Here is a 23,806-nt window from a genome sequence, read left to right as displayed (position 1 = left end):
AAATAAAGCAGCAATTGACATGCTTATGGACAAGTTTTCAATTTTTTGGTAATAAACAACAGTGGAATTGTTAGGTCATAAATGTATTAAAAAATCTACTATTGTTTTTCAAACTGATTGTACCATAGATCCATTATCTAAGTGCTTCATATTCTTTTGTTATAGTCAACCATTTTAATGGTTACCATTCTCTTGCATGTGTAGTGGCATCTCATGGTTTCAATTTCTATTTCACTCGTGACATATGATATGAAATTTTTATTTGAATATTATCTCTTATTGTATGGTGACTTCCCTGGTGGCTCAGATGGTAAAAGTGTCTGCCTACAATGTGGGAGAACTGGGTTCGATCCCTGGGTTGGGAAGATCCCCTGGAGAAGAAAACGGCAACCCACTCCTGTACTCTTGCCTGGAAAATCCCATGGATGGATGGAGGAGCCTGGTAGGCTACAGTCCATGGGGTTGCAAAGAGTTGGACACGACTAAGTGACTTCACTTTCACTTTTTATTTGTATGTCTAGCTTTTTAAAGAACTTCTTAGAATTCTTTTGTGCATTTCTAATTGGCTTTTCAGTCATTTATGTTATTGATTTGTAAAAGATACATTGTTGAAAAAAAAAATATATGCATGGCCAATAGAAGAGGAAAAAGTGAAACAGTGATGGGTTTTATTTTCTTGGGCTCCAAAATCACTGCTCATGGTGACTGCAGCCATGAAATTTAAAAACTTTTTCCTTGGAATAAAAGCTAGGACAACTCTAGACAGCATATTAAAAAGCAGATACATTACTTTGCTAACAAAGATCTGTTTAGTCAAAGTTATGATTTTTCCAGTAGTCATGTACGGATGTGAGAGTTGGACCATAAAGAAGGCTGAGTGCTGAAGAACTGTTGCTTTTGAATTGTGGTGCTTGAGAAGACTCTTGGGAGTCCCTTGGACAAGACAGTAAGGAGATCAAACCAGTCAATCCTAGAAGAAATCAGTCCTGAATATTCATTGGAAGGACTGATGCTGAAGGTCCAATACTTTGGCCACCTGATGCAAAGAACTTACTCATTGGGAAAGACTCTGATGCTGGGAAAATTTGAAGGCAAAAGGAGAAAGGAGCAACAGAAGATGCAATGGTTAGATAGCATCACTGACTCAATGGACATGGTGAACAGAGGAGCCTGGTGTACTGCAGTCCATGGGGTCCCAAAGAGTTGGACACGACTTAGCGACTGAACAGCAACCACAGTTGTGGATATTTTCTCCCAATCTGGCTTTCCTTTTCTTTTTTTCTTAACAATGTCTGTTGTTTTTACTGTTTACAATGCATAGTTTATGATTTTTCTTTTATGTTTAGTGGTCTTTAGGTTTGCAACAATTTTCTTGCCTACCTCTCTCACATACTTCTGTATTCTATTCTGTTCCATTCTATCTTTCTGTCTTTATGTCTGCATGATACCATCTTAACCACTGCAGTTTTATAGTAACTATTAGAACCAAGCAGTGTATTTTCTTCAACTTTGTCCTTCTTTCTGAAGTTTACTTTGCCTACCCTAGATCCTTTGTATATCTATATAAATTTCAGTATTGGCTTGCCAATTTCTCCATAAAATGTGTTGGGATTTTGACTGGAATTGTACTGAATTAGTAAACCAATATTAGGACAAAAAGCATCTTTATAATAGTGAGTCTTCTAACCTATTGATATGGTGTGTGTGTGTGTGTGTGTGCATGCACACATGCACTCAGTCACTCAGTCATGTCTAACTCATTGTGATCCCAAGGACTGTAGCCCACCAGGCTCCTATGTCTATGGAATTTTCCAGGCAAGAATACTGGAATGGATTTGCCATTTCCTACTACTGGGGATCTTCCTGACCCAGGTATGGAACTCACGTCTCTGAGTCTCCTGCATTGGTGAGTAGATTCTTTACCATTATGCTACCTGATACACCTCCTTATTTATTTAGTAAGTATTATTTATACAATTTCTCTCAGAATATTCTATAATGTTCTATAGTTTTCTATATAGTGGCCTTAAATGTCTTTTATTGTTTTAAATTTAAATTTATTTATTTTAATTAGAGGCTAATTACTTTACAATATTGTATTGGTTTTGCCATACATCAACATGAATCCGCCACGGGTGTACACGTGTTCCCAATCCTGAACTCCCCTTCCACCTCCCTCCCCATACCATCCCTCTGGGTCATCCCAGTGCACCAGCCCCAAGCTTCCTGTAGTTTATTGCTGGTTATTTTAGATTTTTTTCTGCTACTAAAAAATATAGTAATTAAAAAATGTTTCAATCCCCATTGTTTGTTGCTGACATGAACAAATATATTTCATATATTAACCTTGTACTTAAGACTTGGTGGGAGCTTCCCTAGCAGCTCAGATAGTAAAGAGTCTGCCTGCAATACAGGAGACCCAGCTTCATTTTCTGGGTCAGGAAGATCCCTTGGAGAAGGGAATGTGAACCCACCCCAGTATTCTTGCCTGGAAAATTCCATGGGCAGAGGAACCTGGTGGGCTACAGTCCCTGGGATTGCAAAGAGTAGGACACAACTGAACTTGGTAAATTGATTTATGAGATCTAGTACTTTTTTTTTAGACTCCTTTGAATTTTTTAGGTGTACACTTGTTTAAGGACTTCCCGGGTGGCATTAGTTGTAAAGAACCTGCCTGCCAATGCAAGAGATGTAGGAGACATGGGTTTGATACCTGGGTGGAGAAGGTACCCTGGAGGAGGGCATAGCTACCCACTCCAATATCCTTGTCTGGAGAATCCCATGTACAGAGGAGCCTGGCAGGCTGTAGTCCATAGGGTCACGGAGGGTTGGACACGACTGAAATGCCTTAGCACACATGCACCCACACTTGTTCAATTTAGAAACAATCACGTTTCCCTTTTTCTTTTGTAATTTTTATGACTATTATTTAAAATTGTTCCCTTACTCTATCAGATAGAATCCCAGTACAATGGGAACAGAAGTGCTGAGAGCAGAAATACTTCCTGGGTTTTTTTTGTGACTTGAGTAACAATGTTTAATATTTTAGTACTGTGAAGTTTGCTGTAGACTTTTTGTGGAAGTCGTCTATCAAATTGAGGATATTTCCTTTTATTTCTAGTTTTCTGAGTTTTTTTTTTTTTTTTTTTTAAAGCAGTGCTGGATTTTGACTAATCCTTTTATTACATTTATTGAGGTTATCTAGTTCTTCCCTTTGTATTATTGGAATTAATTCCCCCTTTCTTATTTTACTATCCTTTTAATATAATATTGGATTGATTTGCTATTATTTTATGTTTTACATTTATATTTATGAAAGATGTCCTTTCCATGTAATATCATTATCAAGTTTTGATTTTATGGTACTATTGGTTTCAAAATAGGTTGGAAAGTGTTTCCTTTTCCTGTTTTCTGAAAGTGTGTGGGTGGTATTGGGTGACTTTTTTTTTTTTTAACCTTAATGATAGATAGAATTCATCCCCGAAGCCATCCTGGAAGGAGATTCCTTTTCAGAAAGTTTAAAAATGATTGGTTTAATTTCTTTTATCAAAGAAAATGCTATATATGTTACCTATTTCTTCTTGCTTTAATTTTGCTAATTGGTGTATTTGAGGGAACTTGTTCTTTTAATGTACTTTATCAAATGTATTGGCCTTTTTGCTGCTCAGTCACTAAATTGTGTCTGACTCTTTGTGACCCCATCGACTGAAGAATGCATGCCTAAAGGTGTTAATTATATTTCCTTTTTTTTTTTTTAATGTTTGTAAGATCTGTCTTGATGTACCAGTTTTCATTATTGATATTGGTATTTTGTGTTTCTTGCTCTCTCTCTTTTTTTTTTTTTTCAACTTGATCAGAATTGCTAGGGATTCATCAATTTTTTATCTTTCAAAAAGCCAAATTTCATTGTTGAGTTTTTTTTTTAATTTTTGTTTTCTGATTTTTGATCTTTATTAATTTAGAGAAAGTATTTTTTATATTTTATTCCTTGTATTTATCTTGGGTGCGTGTATGCTAAGTCACTTCAGTCATGTCTGACTCTTTGTGACCCAATGAACTGGTGCCTGCCAGACTCCTCTATTCATGGGATTCTCCAGGATAGAGTACTGAAGTGAGTTGCCATGCCCTCCTCCAGGGGATCTTCCCGACCCAGGGATCAAACCCACATCTCGAGTCTCCTTCATTGGCAGGTGGGTTCTCTACCACTAGCACCACCTGGAAAGCCTTCTATTTACCTTTAGGTTACTTTAATCTTTTTTTTTCTCTATAACTTCTTATGGTAATGCCATAAGTGGCATCCCACAAAATCTGACATATTGTTTTCTTATTATCATTAAGTTCAAATATTTTGTAACTTCATTTTTGATTTTTTGTTGACCTCTAGGATATTAAGAAATGTATGCTTAATTTCCAAGTATTTGGAGAATTTCTAGATACATCATTATTGTTGAGTTCTAGTTAAACTTCTTTGTGATCAAAAATACTTTGTATTGTTTCAATACTTTGAGAAATTTGAGGTTTATTTTGAGGTCATCATATGGTCTGTCTTGGTGAATATTCTATGTGCTTTTGAAAAGACTGTGTATGCTGTAGCTTCTGGATGTGTTGCATTATCATTTGATTAGGACAAGTTGACAGTATTATTCAAAATTTTCTTTAAATTTGCATTGATTATTTCACCTAGCTCTTCTATCAATGATAGAGGAGTACTGAAATCTCCAAACATGATCTTTTTTTTTTTTTTTCTTTTAGTTTTGTTAATTTTGTTTCACTTACTTTGATGCTCTGTTTTAGGTTCTTATACATTAAGAACTGCTGTTTTCTTGATAAACCATCAACCATCTTATTATTATGAAATGCCTTTCCTTGTCTTGGGAAATATTCTTTGTTTTAAAGTCTCCTCTGGCTGGTATTAATTGAATCATACCAGCTTTCTTTTGATTAGAGTTTTAATAGTATGTGTATTTCCATCTCTTCTCTTTTAACCCATCTGTGTCTTTATTTAAAACATGTTTCTTATTAAAAGTATGTAGTTGGGTTTTTAAAAAATCCATTCCCAAATCTCTATCTTCTAATTGGAGTGCTTATTATAAAAAAATTTAGCATACTTGTGGGTCTGTCTGGGTTTAAGTCTATCATCTTGTTTTAGTCTCCTATTTGTTACCCTTCCCTGTCCCCATATTCAGGTTCTTATTTTCACTAGTTATCCTTCTGGTACATCCAGTTTTAGAACTGTTTTATGTGTTCCAAGCCCCTGGCCCATGTTGGTATTATGCGTATCAGAGAACAGTCACGAAACCTCTGGGTGACTAAGCCCAGATACTGTAAGGAAGGCATTTTTGCTCCTTCTATTTCTATCAAAATGTAGCATTTATCTAAGATGTGTTCAATGACAATGGTCAGCCTTTTACAGTTCTCTTTTACCAATAGGGAAGCTTTATCCTATTTAAGCAATGAGTTTGGCTCTGGATCCTCACCTTCTGTGGGAATAGTTTTAGTTCCAATCCCTTTCAGGAGTCAGATTCCATTGCCTACTTTCAGATGTGAAACCCTGGAAGCTGTTTTTTACCTCTGCTTTCTGCTTTTTATTTTTGTTGCTTTTCAGGTATATATAGTCATTAATATTATATTTGAAAATGGCTACATCTCTATAATGTTTCATTTTAAGTTTTATCAACTCTTTTTGGAATATCAGTGTCAGTTGGCTGAACATGTGTGTGTTTGGTGCATGAGTGTGTGCTTTTTTGTGTGGGTGGACGTGTGAGTGTATGTACCTTACAGAGACTTACCATGCTATCTTGACTGGAAGTCCTGTTTCTTTATCTATAAGATAGAGATAATAATATTTCATTATAAGTTCATTGCAAGCTTTGAGTGATATAAGGCATGTTGTGTGCTTGGCAAGATACCTGGCTTATAAAAATACTCAGTAAATATTATGGAGCATTTTACTATGAAATAGAATCACTAAGTTCATTACAAAATGGTAGATAAGAGCATGAGGAGATAAAAATTGCATCAGATGCTGAAAATTGTATTTGAATAAATGTTTTTTATACAATTACTTTCTGAAGGTAGAATGTATGAGTAGGGGTGTGGTACTTCCTTTGGTCTATGAATATTTTTGGAAGAAATGTTAATCCCTTGGACAGCCATTAGTGAAAGGCAGTGTTGGGAGACAGTTCTCCATGGTATTTTGTTTTTCTACTCATTTGCAAAATGAGTCACTGGATGACCTTTATTCTGATCTTTTCAAGGATAACATCCAGTGAACAGCTCTACAAACTGCTATCTAATATCAGCTCAATTGAGAGAGAATTTCTGCATTCTCCTTGATTAATTTTTCATGTACCTCACACTCAAAAGGGAACTCTAATGTTCCAGGCTTTCACAGGTCCCACCAAATGGTAGAAATAAAACAGTTATCCTTGGGGACTACCAGTATGAAGCTCAAAGGTATATCCTACTGTCATCTGTCCTGGGCAGCAGAGTTCTTGCCAGTTTTAGCAACCTAAGCACTATGGTCTCTCCTGAGCATGCCTTTCAGTGGAAGTAAATCTTCAGAGGTCATCAAAATAAATCATTTGCCCCAAGTGGGCATCCTCTTTCCTTAAGATTTCTCTTGTAGTTCCCTTTACTCCCTCAAACTCCTGTACATCTGCAGATGGTCTTAAAATATAGGGTCATTTATAGGATTCTTTAGGATTCTGTCACCAACATCCATCCCATGCTGCCTCAATTGTGAAATATCCAAGTAGTTTGGTTGGGATTAGACTCACCTGCTTCTCCTTCTGTAACCTTGGTCTTCTAAATACTCCATATGCATTTCTGAGTTAGAGAAGAGGTGTAGTGAATTTTCATAATAATATATATGTTACAATTTTTTGAAAATCTTGGGTAATGTCAACTGCCTTCTGTTTTATTCACAGCTTACCAGATCTCTCTAATTTGCTCCCTTTAGAAGCTCAGAATTCTAAGAAACACCATTTTCTCCTTTTATACATTTTATTGTGACAAAAGCTCTCAGAGCTGTCATTGCATGCAGCTCTTTCCTAATTGAAACATTTGCTTGGTATTATTTTTCTACCTCTGGTTCAGCAGTAATTTCATTGGAACATTAGCTGTCAGTTCACCATCCTCACTCTCTTTGACACCCCTCCCTCCAGCATTGACTGTTTGGTGGTGAGAGGTGTTATAAAAGAGCCACTGGCAGACAGATGATGGATTATTTCTTTTTTATTCTCACTTTCCAATGATCATTGGACTTGTTTTCCTAGATGAAAGTGGAGTTGCTTCTGCAAGCAATTAAGTTGTCTTAACCAAATGAATGTAGTGACTTGCATTTACACACGCCATAGTGTTTCACATTTACTGCATCTGGGGTTTGAGAAAAACCACACTTTAAAGCAATATGAAATGTGTTTTGCAGAACTGGTAGGGATTTGGTATTGTATAGAAGATCACATAGGGTAAACTACAGAGAAATCAAAAGTAAATAAGTGTAAGAAAATCTTATATGGTGGGATAGGGAGAAGACATGAAAATAAAAGCACATATGGCCTTTTAGGAGTGATGAAAGAAGGAGAAAATATCAAGGTAATACTTGTGATTTCTAAACACAGATTCTACTTATGACATGAATTTAGACAGGGCAGTCAGAATTCTGCATTCCAATTTTAAAGTGTTCTGTTTTTATTTATGTTACACTTTTTGTCCCTTTCCAAAAACATCTTAGAAATATACTCTTAGAAGGAATGTACTCTTGATTTTTACATATATGATGAATGCCTTCAAAGATGTTAACACACTGTTGTTGAACCTGAGAGTGATCTCTCAAAGTTGATAGGTTACACTTAGGAAACAGATTGGAGAAGGCAATGGCACCTCACTCCAGTATTCTTGCCTGGAAAATCCCATGGATGGAGGAGCCTGGTAGGTTGCAGTCCATGGGGTCGCTGAGGGTCGGACATGACTGAGCGACTTCACTTTCACTTTTCACTTTCATGCATTGGAGAAGGAAATGGCAACCCACTCCAGTGTTCTTGCCTGGAGAATCCCTGCTGTCTATGGGGTCGCACAGAGTCAGACACGACTGAAGTGACTTAGCAGCAGCAGCAGCAGCAGCAGCAGCAGGAAACAGATGATAAGAAGAAGTTGGCATACAACACGGAAGATAAATCAACCTAACCACTATACATTTTCTGACCCAGATACTAAATAACTGGTTTACTTAAGAGACAGTTCTCTAGCCATTTTTGTCAATTTTCTGAATGATGACACACATATAAATTGTCCCTGTTCTTATTTATTGATACTGGCCGAAGAATAAATGTCACTTTGTACCAAAAAATGTCCAAACAAGTCCTCCTTTTGAAGACCTTACTATATAATGATTACAAATATATATTTCAAGTTTGATGACCTTGAAGAAATTCTTGGTAAGATTATCAAGGGGGAGGAAGTTTGTCAAACACACAGACATTATGAGGAGATTTACAAGTACCTAGCGAAGAAAATTCTTGGCACTTGTTAGTCAATCTGTTATATAGAACCAAGAAACAACAAAACTGGTGGTAGTAAATAGTGCATTCAAAATTTAACATTTCAGAAAGGAGCAAAAGGACCTTGTGAATGAGTTACAAAAGGAGGAGAAAAATTGAAGGAAAATTTAATTGTCAGTAGAACATAAATGGATTTTTGAGAATGTTGGGCTGAAATTTCCATTCTTATCCATTATAAAGTTAACATTTTATGGCAACAGAACTAACTTTATCTTTTAAAAATATGTATACTGTCTTCTGAAAGTAATATTAATTTTGAAAAATTAGAATTTAAAACGCTGGTAAAATAACAATAAAATCTGAACCTTAACAATATCTGATGATATGGGAATCTAAGTTGACCCTAGAGGAAAATTTGTTGTTGTTGTTCAGTCATGTCTGACTTTTCGAGATCCATGGACTGCTGTATACCAGGTTCCCTGTCCTTTACTGTTTCCCAGAGTTTGCTCAAACTCATGTCCATTGAGTCAGTGATACCATCCGGCTATTTCATCCTCTGTTACCCTCTTCTCTTCCTGCCATTAATCTTTCACAGCTTTATGGTCTTTTTTTTTTTAAAACTTTATTTTATTTTTAAACTTTACAAAATTGTATTAGTTTTGCCAAATATCAAAATGAATCCGCCACAGGTATACATGTGTTCCCCATCCTGAACCCTCCGCCCTCCTCCCTCCCCATACCATCCCTCTGGGTCATCCCAGTGCACTAGCCCCAAGCATCCAGTGCACTAGCCCCAAGCATCCAGTGCACTAGCCCCAAGCATCCAGTATCGTGCATCGAACCTGGACTGGCAACTCGTTTCAAACATGATATTATACATGTTTCAATGCTCTTCTCCCAAATCTTCCCACCCTCTCCCTCTCCAACAGAGTCCATAAGACTGTTCTATACATCAGTGTCTCTTTTGCTGTCTCACATACAGGGTTATTGTTACCATCTTTCTAAATTCCATATATATGCGTTAGTATACTGTATTGGTGTTTTTCTTTCTGGCTTACTTCACTCTGTATAATACGCTCCAGTTTCATCCACCTCATTAGAACTGATTCAAATGTATTCTTTTTAATGGCTGAGTAATACTCCATTGTGTATATGTACCACAGCTTTCTTATCCATTCATCTGCTGATGGGTATCTAGGTTGCTTCCATGTCCTGGCTATTATAAACAGTGCTGCGATGAACACTGGGGTACACGTTTCTCTTTCCCTTCTGGTTTCCTCAGTGTGTATGCCCAGCAGTGGGATTGCTGGATCATAAGGCAGTTCTATTTCCAGTTTTTTAAGGAATTTCCACACTGTTCTCCATAGTGGATGTACTAGTTTGCATTCCCACCAACAGTGTAAGAGGGTTCCCTTTTCTCCACACCCTCTCCAGCATTTATTGCTTATAGACTTTTGGATCGCAGCCATTCTGACTGGTGTGAAATGGTACCTCATAGTGGTTTTGATTTGCATTTCTCTGATAATGAGCGATGTTGAGCATCTTTTCATGTGTTTGTTAGCCATCTGTACAGGGAATAGATTAAAACTCTGTGGTTACTACCGACTACATTATGGTCTTTTTTAATGAGTTGGCTCTTTGCATCAGCTGGCCAGAGTACTGGAGCTTCAGCTTCAGCATCAGTCCTTCCAATGAATATTCAGTGTTGATTTCCTTTAGGAATGCCTGGTTTGATATCCTTGCAGTCCAAAGGACTCTCAAGAGCCTTCTCCAGCACCACAGTTCAAAAGCATCAATTCTTTGGTGCTCAGCTTTCTTTATGGTCCAACTCTCATATCATGACCCCTGAGAAACAGCAGTAACTAGAAGGATCTGCAAGCCAGTGTAAGATCAGATCAGATCAGATCAGTCGCTCAGTCATGTCTGACTCTTTGCGACCCCATGAATCGCAGCACTCCAGGCCTCCCTGTCCATCATTAACTCCCAGAGTTCACTCAGACTCACGTCCATCGAGTCAGTGATGCCACCCAGCCATCTCATCCTCTGTAGTCGCCTTCTCCTCCTGCCCACAATCCATCCCAGCATCAGGGTCTTTTCCAATGAATCAACTCTTTGCATGAGGTGGCCAAAGTACTGGAGTTTCAGCTTTAGCATCATTCCTTTCAAAGAAATCCCAGGGCTGATCTCCTTCAGAATGGACTGCTTGGTTCTCCTTGCAGTCCAAGGGACTCTCAAGAGTCTTCTCCAACACCACAGTTCAAAAGGATCAATTCTTCAGCACTCAGCCTTCTTCACAGTCCAACTCTCACATCCATACATGACCACAGGAAAAACCATAGCCTTGACTAGACGAGCCTTTGTTGGCAAAGTAATGTCTCTGCTTTTGAATATGCTATCTAGGTTGGTCATAACTTTTCTTCCAAGGAGTAAGCGTCTTTTAATTTCATGGCTGCAGTCACCATCTGTAGTGATTTTGGAGCCCAGAAAAATAAAGTCTGACACTGTTTCCACTGTTTCCCCATCTATTTCCCATGAAGTGATGTGACCAGATGCCATGATCTTCATTTTCTGAATGTTGAGCTTTAAGCCAACTTTTTCACTCTCCACTTTCACTGTCATCAAGAGGCTTTTGAGTTCCTCTTCACTTTCTGCCATAAGGGTGGTGTCATCTGCATATCTGAGGTTATTGATATTTCTCCCGACAATCTTGATTCCAGCTTGTGTTTCTTCCAGTCCAGCGTTTCTCATGATGTACTCTGCACAGAAGTTCAATAAACAGGGTGACAATATACAGCCTTGACGAACTCCTTTTCCTATTTGGAACCAGTCTGTTGTTCCATGTCCAGTTCTAACTGTTGCTTCCTGACCTGCATGCAAATTTCTCAAGAGGCAGATCAGGTGGTCTGGTATTCCCATCTCTTGCAGAATTTTCCAGAGTTTATTGCGATCCACACAGTCAAAGTCTTTGGCATAGTTAATAAAGCAGAAATAGATATTTTTCTGGAACTCTCTTGCTTTTTCCATGATCCAGCGGATGTTGGCAATTTGGTCTCTGGTTCCTCTGCCTTTTCTAAAACAAGCTTGAACATCAGGAAGTTCATGGTTCACATACTGCTGAGGCCTAGCTTGGAGAATTTTGAGCATTACTTTACTAGCGTGTAAGATGAGTGCAATTGTGCGGTAGTTTGAGCATTCTTTGGCATTGCCTTTCTTTGGGATTGGAATGAAAACTGACCTTTTCCAGTCCTGTGGCCACTGCTGAGTTTTCCAAATTTGCTGGCATATTGAGTGCAGCACTTTCACAGCATCATCTTTCAGGATTTGGAATAGCTCAACTGGAATTCCATCACCTCCGCTAGCTTTGTTCATAGTGATGCTTTCTAAGGCCCACTTGACTTCACATTCCAGGATGTCTGGCTCTAGGTGAGTGATCACACCATCGTGATTATCTGGGTCGTGAAGATCTTTTTTGTACAGTTCTTCTGTGTATTCTTGCCATCTCTTCTTAATATCTTCTGCTTCTGTTAGGTCCATACCATTTCTGTCCTTTATCGAGCTCATCTTTGCATGAAATGTTCCTTTGGTATCTCTGATTTTCTTGAAGAGACCCCTAGTCTTTCCCATTCTGTTGTTTTCCTCTATTTCTTTGCATTGGTTGCTGAAGAAGGCTTTCTGATCTCTTCTTGCTATTGTTTGGAAGTCTGCATTCAGATGTTTATGTCTTTCCTTTTCTCCTTTGCTTTTCGCTTCTCTTCTTTTCACAGCTATTTGTAAGGCCTCCCCAGACAGCCATGTTGCTTTTTTGCATTTCTTTCCTATGGGAATGATCTTGATCCCCGTTCTGTACAATGTCACGAACCTCATTCCGTAGTTCATCAGGCACTCTATCTATCAGATCTAGGCCCTTAAATCTATTTCTCACTTCCACTGTATAATCATAAGGATTTGATTTAGGTCATACCTGAATGGTCTAGTGGTTTTCCCTACTTTCTTCAATTTCAGTCTGAATTTGGCAATAAGGAGTTCATGGTCTGAGCCACAGTCAGCTCCTGGTCTTGTTTTTGCTGACTGTATAGAGCTTCTCCATCTTTGGCTGCAAAGAATATAATCAATCTGATTTCAGTGTTGACCGTCTGGTGATGTCCATATATAGAGTCTTCTCTTGTGTTCTTGGAAGAGGGTGTTTGTTATGACCAGTGCAGTTTCTTGGCAAAACTCTATTAGTCTTTGCCCTGCTTCATTCCGTATTCCAAGGCCAAATTTGCCTGTTACTCCAGGTGTTTCTTGACTTCCTACTTTTGCATTCCAGTCCCCTATAATGAAAAGGACATCTTTTTTGTGTGTTAGTTCTAAAAGGTCTTGTAGGTCTTCATAGAACCGTTCAGCTTCAGCTTCTTCAGCGTTACTGACTGGGGCATAGACTTGGATTACTGTGATATTGACTGGTTTGCCTTGGAAACGAACAGAGATCATTCTGTTGTTTTTGAGATTTCATCCAAGTACTGCATTTCGGACTCTTTTGTTGACCATGATGGCTACTCCATTTCTTCTGAGGGATTCCTGCCCACAGTAGTAGATATAATGGTCATCTGAGTTAAATTCACCCATTCCAGTCCATTTGAGTTTGCTGATTCCTCGAATGTCAACATTCACTCTTGCCATCTCTTGTTTGACCACTTCCAATTTGCCTTGATTCATGGACCTGACATTCCAGGTTCCTATGCAATATTGCTCTTTACAGCATCGGACCTTGCTTCTATCACCAGTCACGTCCACAGCCTGGTATTGTTTTTGCTTTGGCTCCATCCCTTCATTCTTTCTGGAGTTATTTCTCCACTGATTTCCAGTAGCATATTGGGCCCCTACTGACCTGGGGAGTTCCTCTTTCAGTATCCTATCATTTTGCCTTTTCATACTGTTCATGGGGTTCTCAAGGCAAGAATACTGAAGTGTTGATTCTCTGGAAATTAGCCGCATGCCTGCAGCTTGCTTCGTCTGAGGATAATGTCACCACCAGAATGGCTGCTCTGACCATTTGCTTGATGTCTTTCTCATGGCTTTTTGAACAAGGAGGCTGGGCACCCTAAAAATATTCCCACCTCTACAGCATGGTTTATGCCTTGGTGTGATGTGCCCTGGAATACTTTTCACTTCACATTTGTAAGTAGAAAGATAAGTGCCTAACTTATCCCAGTCCATAAGATTTAAAAATTGTCCTCAGTGTCTTGAAGTTTTGCACAAAATTCTCTCTGAATTTTACACCTGGCACAAGTTAATGCTGGACGCCATAGTCAGCTCTTAATACAGGTCCAAAATACTGAATGTAGCGTATCATTAGCTGCCTGGTTACATTGACTTCCTAGCTCCTCTTGTACACTACTGCAAATCCGTTAGGAATGAGAGCTCTGGGATTGGTGACACAACCTGAAGTGGCATTACAAGCCTTTGCTTGAACCAGAGCAACTCCTCTGCCCCAAGGAAGCTTAGTATAGATGTCACTGAAGCAGGCTGTGGTCATCCTAAGATCTGTCCTTATGCATCTCTTCATCCATATATCTGTCCTTGGCTGATTCTGACTCACTGCTTGCTTGCTTCTTTCCTTGCTTTGGAAGGCTATCCAAGATGTATACACACTACTTTAGGAAGGGAATTGCTTAAAAAAAAAAAAACTGCAAAGGGTTTGGGAAGAGTGCTTAAGAAAGAGTAGCCAGGCTGGATGACTCAAGTATAAATGAGAGAGGATTTCATAGAGAAGTATCAGTGTGACTTTGTGATCAAGTGATATAGGAATTTTATAAAAGGGAAGAACTGTCCAACACTGGTCTATTAGTGAGGTACTTCAGAGGCTCCTTGACCTGCATATTTAAAGTTCCTAAGATGATGGCTTTTTCCTCCTTTTGGCTGTGTAGCAAACTGCTTTAATCCACAGTTGTGCCTTATTGTTCCATTAAAACTGTATTCTTCGATCCATCAATAAATACTTGTGGTTAAAATAAACAAACAAAAAAGAATACTGAAGTGGCTTGCCATTCCCTTCTCCAGTGGACCACATTCTGTCAAATCTCTCCACCATGACCTGCCTGTCTTGGGTTGCCCCACGGGCGTGGCTTAGTTTCATTGAGTTAGACAAGGCTGTGGTCCTAGTGTGATTAGGTTGACTAGTTTTCTGTGAGTATGGTTTTAGTGTGTTTGCCCTCTTTTGCCCTCTTGCAACACCTATCGTCTTACTTGGGTTTCTCTTATCTTAGGTGTGGGGTATCTCTTCACGGCTGCTCCAGCAAAGTGCAGCCATTGCTCCTTACCTTGGACGAGGCGTATCTCCTCACCGCCGCCCTTCCTGACCTTCAATGTGGGATAGCTCCTCTAGGCCCTCCTGCGCCCGCGCAGCCACGGCTAAGAAAGGGACTTCAAGCCAGAGTATTCAGGTTGGAGTGAAAGCTCTGCTAATTCCGCTCTGTATTTAGTTACTTTAGAGAAGTCCTTTAACATATCTGAGTCTCAGATTCATCATGCATGAATGTGACAATTATATTGCCTTTCCCACCTCTGAGGATTACTGATAAAATTAATTTTTCATTTCCAACAGAGACTACAGTTCATTGCCCCTAGGCCTTTTAAACCATCCCTCATCTGTTGATGTCCTTTCTTCTTTCCTTATTCAGAATAGATTCTATGACCTATGGTTATAACGACTCCCTTTTGTATGCTCTCAACTCCTTTCCTCCACTTGCTCTTCCAATGCATTTGGCAAAACCACCAGCTTGGCTAAATTTAACTCTCAACATGCTTTGCACCTGCATTCATGAAACTCAAAGTATCTGGGGAGGCACAAAATCATGAGGGGTGATTTTACTTTAAATTCATGTCCACTAACTTCAAGTAAGCTCTTAGTGTTTCTATGATAATAATACTAGATTTTAATTTTATTTCCAGTTAAAGTTTGGAACTAAGATTATGTTAATGTCATAAATTTTAACTTCATAAAATGATCTTTAAAAGTGTTTTATTGTCTTTAACATGTTCCCTATGATGGGAATTCTTTGACATTTGGTAGAATTCATCTGTAAAACTGTCTGGATTTATGTGTGTGTGTGTAGATTTTGGACTATCATTTTATATTTTAAAATGAGTAGAGATATTTTAACGTTTCTTATTTCTTCTTGTGTTCTGTTTTACAAGTGCCATTTTCTAGGAGGTGTTGAATTTCAGTTGTAAGTTCAATTTGGTAGCATAAAATTATGCATAACATTCTTATTTGTTTAAATATCTACTGTATAATATGCCCCTTTTAAAAATTAGGTATTAGTTAATGTTACTTAATTTTACCTCCTGACTTATTTTTCATGAACAGTTTTGCCAGATTATTTTATGTGTCTTCAAATATTCAGTGTTAACATTGGTCTCATATTTCAAGCAATATTTCTCCAAAATATTAATTTTTACTTTTGTCTCTCAAGTTTTTATGTTTTCTTTTTTATAACTTAAGATTTATGTTTGACTCTCTAATTTTTCATTTCCATTTTCTAATAGATGCATTTTCCCATATCTAATACCTTGTTTTTGTCCTCTGGGCTGTCAAAACTCAAACTTGGCCATCCTAGATACTGTCAATGACTTCAGGACAACTGAAGTTTTATTCTAGTTTAAACCCCTACTTCTATTTCATTTTTATTATTTAGTCATCTTTGTATCTCCCTCTCCTTTTTGTCTATTTATTTTTGTGTTTGAGAATTTCCTTTATGGTTTCACCACTTCAGCTGTATATTTATACTTTAAAAAAATCACATTTTATTTTGAAATTATGTTTTTGAACAGATTTTTTCAGAGTATATAGACTTTAATGTTACCCCAAGTAGAAATATTTCTTAAATAATTAATTTTTGTTTTTGTAGACTTTTGTTTTCATATATAGCTATTATTTCTATGACTTCCCTGGTGGCTCAGTGGTAAAGAGCCCACCTGCCAATGCAGGAGATGTGGGTTCAATCCCTGTGTCAGAAAGATTCCTTGGAGGAGGAAATGGCAGCCCATTCAGTATTCTTGTCTGGAAATCCTATGGACAGTAGAGCCTGGCATGCTGTAATACAAGGGGTTGCAAAAGAGTCAGACATAGCTTATCGACTAAACACACACACACACACACACACACACACACACACACAATTACTTCTATATTGTAGCTCATGATGTACCTTTCATGTCTATCATTTGTGTTTGATTGCCTTTTCCCCCTTTCCCATGATCCTTTTGTGTCTCTTGCTAAATCCCATTACCTATCTTATTACCTTTCTACAGTGAGTTTTCAGATTCCTTTCTTTCTCTCTTTCAGATTATTTTTGTAGTATTGCCCATTTGTCTTTCCCTCAAACTCTTGTATATCATCTCATTATATCTCCCCCCACCCCACCCCTCTCTCTCTCAACGGAATCCACATCTTCTTTTCTGTTTTAATTGCTGAAAAACAGTTGCAGGTTGAATCTCTTTGAGTACCATCACTCTCTCCTTGGGGATCTTTTGAATCTTTTCTTTGGAACCTATGTAGGAAGGTAAGTTTATATTAACCATTTGGTCATCTTTGTCAAGCAGAGATGAGGATAGGAAGCTGGAATCTGAGTCATTGCTGCAATAGAACTCTGTTTTTGCAGGCTTATATTTGTATTTATTGATTCACTTATTTTTACCCTGCTTCTGGGCACATGCTCTGCTAAAGTGGGGAGATTATTCTATTCCATTAAGAGAATATATTTCATCATTATTCTCCTCAGTCATGGTGGCTTGGCTATTTTAGATAAATTCTGATTAGGAAATGCATTCCAAAGCATTTAAACTTTCTCTCTGTGAACATGGGAGACATTGCTAGTTACTTATTCAGTATTTATTTAACATTTATTCTTATTAGCTGAACTTTGATTCTATTCAGAGTGGCAGTCGGTTCACATGAACATCCTATCTCCCAGCCTCTTTTGTAGCCAGTGGTTTCCATATGCCACATTAGGTTGAATCATACACTATATTTATTTTTATGTTGTTGTTGTTCAGTCAACCAGTTGTGTACTACTCTTTGTGATCCCATGGGCTGCAACATGCCGGGCCTCCCTGTCCCTCGCTATCTCCTGGAGTTTGCCCAAGTTCATGTTCATCACATTAGTGATACCATCCGCCATCTTATCCTCTGATGCCCTGTTCTTCTGACCTCAATCTTTCCCAGAATCAGGAATTTTTCCAGTGAGTTGTCTGTTCGCATTAGATGACCAAAATACTGGAACTTCAGCTTTCAGCATCAGTCCTTTAGTGAATATTCAGGGTCGATATCCCTTAAGATTGACTGGTTTGATCTCCTTGCTGTCCAAAGGACTTTCAAGAGTCTTCTCCAGCACCACAGTTCAAAAGCATCAATTCTTTGGTGTTCTGCTTTCTTTACAGTTCTGCTTTCACAGCCTTACGTGACCACTGGGAAGACCATAGCCTTGACTATACAGACCTTTGTCAGCAGAGTAATGTCTCAACTTTTCAACACACTGCCCAGGTTTGTCATCTCTTTCCTGCCAAGAAGCAATCGTCTTCTGATTTCATGGTGACAGTCACCATATGCAGTACAAACATAACTGATTATCAGCAAAAATTATGTGACCAAACCTAATATTTTTGGTCAAGAAGATGTAAATGCATATCACTGGGTGGAGTTTTTGTGAAGCAATTTATAGGAGCTATGTTTTGCTTGCATGTTTTTTCAACTTTCTGTTCTTTGCCTTTTCCCCTCACTTATTCTTCTTTGGACTTTAACTCAATAACTGGCATTGCAGTTACATCAACTCTGGACTGCATATCTCTGGATGTTATTATATTAGAAAAATAAGCTTCCGTTTAGTTACTTTAGCCCCTCTCTCATCCTCATCATTGCTTTTGCTGATGATGACTCATAGCTAAGAAAATGGCTCCAAATAAATTTGGTTGGTTTCCTGTCTACAGGCACTCTCCCTTATCTCTAGTCCTTGGTTTTCCAGATTGAGGGGTGGGGAGATTCATTCTTGAATTGAGATGAATTTGTGATACTATTAGATTCATGCTCAGAGGACTATAAAGAAAGACTGTTCTGGGATTTCCCAGGTGGCCCACTGGTTAAGAAGAATCTGCCTTCCAATGCAGGGGACATGAGTTCAATCTCTGGTCTGGGAACTAAGATCCCACATGCTATGAGGCAACTGTGCCTATGTGTGCCACAACTGCTGAGGCCTGTGCACTTGAGAACCTCTGCTTCTCAATAAAAGAAGCCACTGCAATGAGAAGCCTGCTTGCCACAACTCTAGTTGCCTGAATGCAGCAACAAAGCACTAATCTGCCACCATGAAGACCCAGCACAGTCATAAATAAAATAAAGAAAAAGACTATCCTTTTTGACTACACCTGCCTATGTCCCAAACCACTGGCCATATAACCCTGGAGATAGAAGAAATTATTCAGATTTCTTTCATTTACTTCCTGTGACACTTCACTGCTGCCTTTGAGGGAAGAGCACATGGTGGTCCTATATATGAAGCTTAATCTGGACCATGACAGTTGTGTTTGGGGATTAATGGGCAGTAGCATGCATGAAGCTGACTCTGGTCCTGATTTAGGGCTAACAGCATGGTAATTAGTTAATGTTAGTTGCTAATCATGTCTGATTCTTTGCAACCCCTTGGATTCTAGCCTGCCAGGCTTCTCTGTCCATGGGATTCTCCAGGCAGGAATAATGGAGTGGGTTGGGATTCCCTTCCCCAGGGGATCTTCCTAACCAGGAATTGAACCCAGGTCTCCCACATTGCAGGCAGATTCTTTACCATCTGAGCTACCAGGGAAGCCCTGAGAGCTTCCCTGATAGCATGGTACGTTACATTACAGCATGGTAATGGCTACTCCTAATTAAGTTCCTACCTTGTGCCAGAACCGTGCTAAGCAATTGACCTATATTCACTGTTTTAATTCTTATAACAATAGAAGGGTTGATTTAACAACTTCACTTCCAAGATAAAGCAACTGAGACAGTAAGAGATTGAATAATTTGCTCAATGTCACATGGTTAGAGTGAGGCTGAGCTGGGATGGAAGTATGGCAGCTGGACTCCAGAATCTGTGCTGTCATCTATAATCTGTTGGCTACTTCTGACCCTTGTATAGAGTCATCTCCCTGGAAGTTTGAACCACGTAAGTAGAGTCTGTGCTGAGAGAGGTAGGAGAAAATAAAATAAAAGAAAAGGAAACAAATACAAGCTGTTGGAGAGGAACAGACATTGAAGAAGCTACCAGGACATAAAAACAAGACTCTCCCCACTCTGACACTCTGATTTTATCCTTGTTGTTGTTTAGTCGCTAAGTCATGTTCAGCTCTTTTTGACCCCATGGACTGCAGCACAACAGGCTTCCCTGTCCTCCCCTCTCAGAATTTGCTCAAGTTCATGTCCATTCAGTTGGTGATGCCACCCAACCATCTCATCCTCTGCCACCCTCTTCTGCCTTCAGTCTTTCCCAGCATCAGGTCTTTTCCAGTGAGTCAGCTCTTTGCATTAGGTAGCTGAAGTATTGGAGCTTCAGTATCAGCATCAGTCCTTCCAACGAATATAGAGGGTTGATTTCCTTTAGAATTGACTGGTTTTCTCTCCTTGCAGTCCAAGAAATTCTCAAGAGTCTTCTCCAACACTGTAGTTCAAAAGCACAAATTCTTCAGTGCTCATCCTTTTTTATGGTTCAACTCTCACATTTGTACATGACTACTAGAAAAGCCATAGCTTTGACTATATGTGCCTTTGTTGGCAAAGTGATGTCTTTGCTTTCTAATATGCTTTCTAGTTTTGTCATAGCTTTCCTTCCAAGAAGCAAATGTCTTCTGATTTCATGGCTGCAGTCATGGTCTACAGTGATTTTGGAGCCCAAGAAAAGAAAATCTGTCACTGCTCCTACTTTTATCCTACTGTGTACTACAGCCAGGAAAAAGTTCAGTTCAGTTCAGTTCAGTCGCTCAGTCATGTCTGACTCTTTGTGACCCCACGAACTGCAACACGCCAGGCCTCCCTGTCCATCACCAACTCCCGGAGTTCACTCAGACTCACGTCCATCGAGTCAGTGATGCCATCCAACCATCTTATCCTCTGTCGTACCCTTCTCCTCCTTCCTCCAATCCATCCCAGCATCAGAGTCTTTTCCAATGAGTCAACTCTTTGCATGAGGTGGCCAAGGTACTGGAGTTTCAGTTTTAGCATCATTCCTTCCAAAGAAATCCCAGGGCTGATCTCCTTCAGAATGGACTGCTTGGATCTCCTTGCAGTCCAAGGGACTCTCAAGAGTCTTCTCCAACACCACAGTTCAAAAGCATCAATTCTTTGGTGCTCAGCCTTCTTCACAGTCCAACTCTCACATCCATACATGACCACAGGAAAAACCATAGCCTTGACTAGACGGACCTTTGTTGGCAAAGTAATGTCTCTGCTTTTGAATATGCTATCTAGGTTGGTCATAACTTTCCTTCCAAGGAGTAGGCGTCTTTTGATTTCATGGCTGCAGTCACCATCTGCAGAAAAAAGTTATTCACTGTCAAATGTCTCTGAGATTTTTCCATTTCAGGCAGAGATGTGTCAAACTTTTCTCTCCCAATGCCATCCTTCCATCAAAATCTGAGGCTCTTGTCTGACACTTGATCCTACTTTGGCTTCTGTGGAGCAGCTTGGTGTCATAGGAAACCTGGTTCTCTGAAGTGTGATGGGCTTGGATTGGTTATCCTTTTCAGCTACTCACTAACCTCTCTGATCCTTGACCTGGATAAGTTACTGAATGGCTTTCAGCCTTTGTCTTCTTCATCTACTGGGAATATGAGATGTTACACACAGCCATGTTCATTCAATCAACAAATCTATGTTGTCTGTTTTGTGCTGATCACTGTAAGCAATGTTTTGTCACAGGAAGTGAAGTGAAAGTGAAAGTGTTAGTCACCCAGTGATGTCTGACTCTTTGCAACCTCATGGACTGTAGCCTACCAGGCTCCTCTATCCATGGGATTCTCCAGGCAAGAATACTGGAGTGGATAACCATTTCCTTCTGCAGGGTATCTTCCCAAACCAGGGATCAAATCTGGGTCTTCTGCATTGCAGACAGCAAGTAGATATTAAATAATATTTTATCTTATCCTTAACAGAATTTATAATCCAGTGGAGAAGACAGATAAGTAAACACACAATCACCCCTCCTGTGGGCAGTGATAAGACTGGGGTGAATACAGGCCTCTGTGGGGAGGATTATGGAGCACCCGGTCGGTGAGAGGCACTCAGCAAATGTGGGTGTTCCTTTGCTTCTTCCATCTCCTCCCTTATTCTGCTGCCAACCCTTAGGTACACACGCCAGGTTTCATTTCAGAAGACTTCCTGTAGCATGTGATATCTTTTTAGCTTCAGTGTGTGATGTGGTTCTGAGATGATGCTGTTTCATGAGCTTCAAAATCCAAATGAGGTGATTTGCGTCCTGAGCAGTGTGCACCTCGGGCAACTATTTTGCTCATCAGCCCTCATGTGTTATTTAGCATATCAAACTTAAATTGTCTTTAAGAGAAAAAAAATTGAGAATTCAAGAGAAAACTGCAACAAGGAAATCTTAAGACTTGAGGGAAAATGAAATCAAATAAGTTTGGGTTTTTTTTTTTTTTTTTAACCTTTGTGTATTATACTTACAGAATTACTTACTATGGATTTTAAGGCCTGCCTCTCAATTATCCCATTTCAAGGTTTAAATGTGAAAAATGTGAGAATTTGAGAGATTAATTTCTCCCAGAATTGACATTAGATTTGGACACTTCTAGTTCATGTGTTTGTTGTCAGACCAGACTCTTCATTGTTACAGGTAAGTACATACGACCTCATGTACTTGTTTGAGTCATCATGAAAGTAGTCTAACATTCAGGATGTTGTCCATAAAGATCAGGGAGAAGAAGAAGAATAAACTTTTATTTTTTTCCAATCTCTCTATAGACCCATTGTGATTTTGTAAAACCATGAGATGGAAGGGGGTATATGGAATGTAGTGGATCTATTTTTAATGTTTATGAAAGGGGTGAGGTAAATACTCTTAGCTTAGAAAATAAAGGGAGATGAATATTATAAGAAAATGTGTAGATTGATTAGGGGAGGATGAAGGAAATACTGAGGACCACATTAATTTGTAAACAACTTGATCCAAAATGATCTGTTGACTGTTTAGCATTGTAACTAGAAAGCTTTTTACTTCCAAATTGACAAATATTACTTCAGACCACTTTATATTAGTAGTTATCTTTAAAAAATATATTATAAAAGCATTTTATATGAAAACATCTATATTTACCTGCTACCAACACTGAAACCAAAGGAGGAAATATCCAGAGCTTTTTTCCTTGTAAGCAATTAGGAGCTCAAATATACAAACTCACAGAGTGGTGGAATTGGGGGTCAGTGGTAGGGAGATGGGTGGAGGGCTCAGCAATGGGTCTTCCAAACTCACTGTGCAAAAAAGAAAAAACCAACAACAAACAAACAACACAGTCTTTTGCAGCTTAGGAGTATTTTGCCATAATCAGAATAATTTAATCTTGAATTTTCAATGCAGATAATCTATATAAGAGATGGCCTAGTAATGCCACAAGCTATTTCCACACTTCTGTTTGTGAAATATCATTAAGCAAATATCCTATGAATACTGTGTAAGTCAGTGATTTCATAGTCAAAGCATTTCACTCTGCAATAAAACCTTTATCAAGATTTAATTACCATGAAAGCAGAAAGGCATGAGGGGTTGGGATCTTTACCTTAAATCATAATTAAAACCCACAAATATTTAGGATTTTATTTAATTGAGTCCAAGACAAAAACGAAGCTAATGAATGGCAAAGTTCACTATGTAACTTCTAATTAATGTAAAACTCTGATTGCTCAGAAAATTGATTTAAACATATATACAGACATATATGTAATATATACATGTCTGTATTATTGTTTTTTCATATAAGATATGTACATATAGCTTTGTGTGTGTGGGGGGGTGGGGGGCTCATATGTAGTTGTGTGACATGTTATGTTGTTTTCATAGCCAGATTTATTCTTACAAAAATATGTTTTTTTTTGTTTTGTTTTGTTTTGGTGACAATTACATCCTACTTCCTTGAATGTGGCTTTTAGAATTTCATATCCTGCTCTTCTGTGAATTCCATTTTCCACTTTAGAGTCCAAAAATAGGAATATAATAAAAAACCATTAAGCTTCCTTGGTTGACTTAGAAAATTGCAGAGTGATATTCCCAATAACCAATCCC

The sequence above is a fragment of the Bos grunniens genome, chromosome 15 (assembly GCF_055505025.1).
Source record: "Bos grunniens cultivar Pamir isolate PY7600 chromosome 15, Bosgru_T2T1.0, whole genome shotgun sequence".
Classification (NCBI taxonomy): domain Eukaryota; kingdom Metazoa; phylum Chordata; class Mammalia; order Artiodactyla; family Bovidae; genus Bos; species Bos grunniens.
This window is presented reverse-complemented; position numbering follows the sequence as displayed.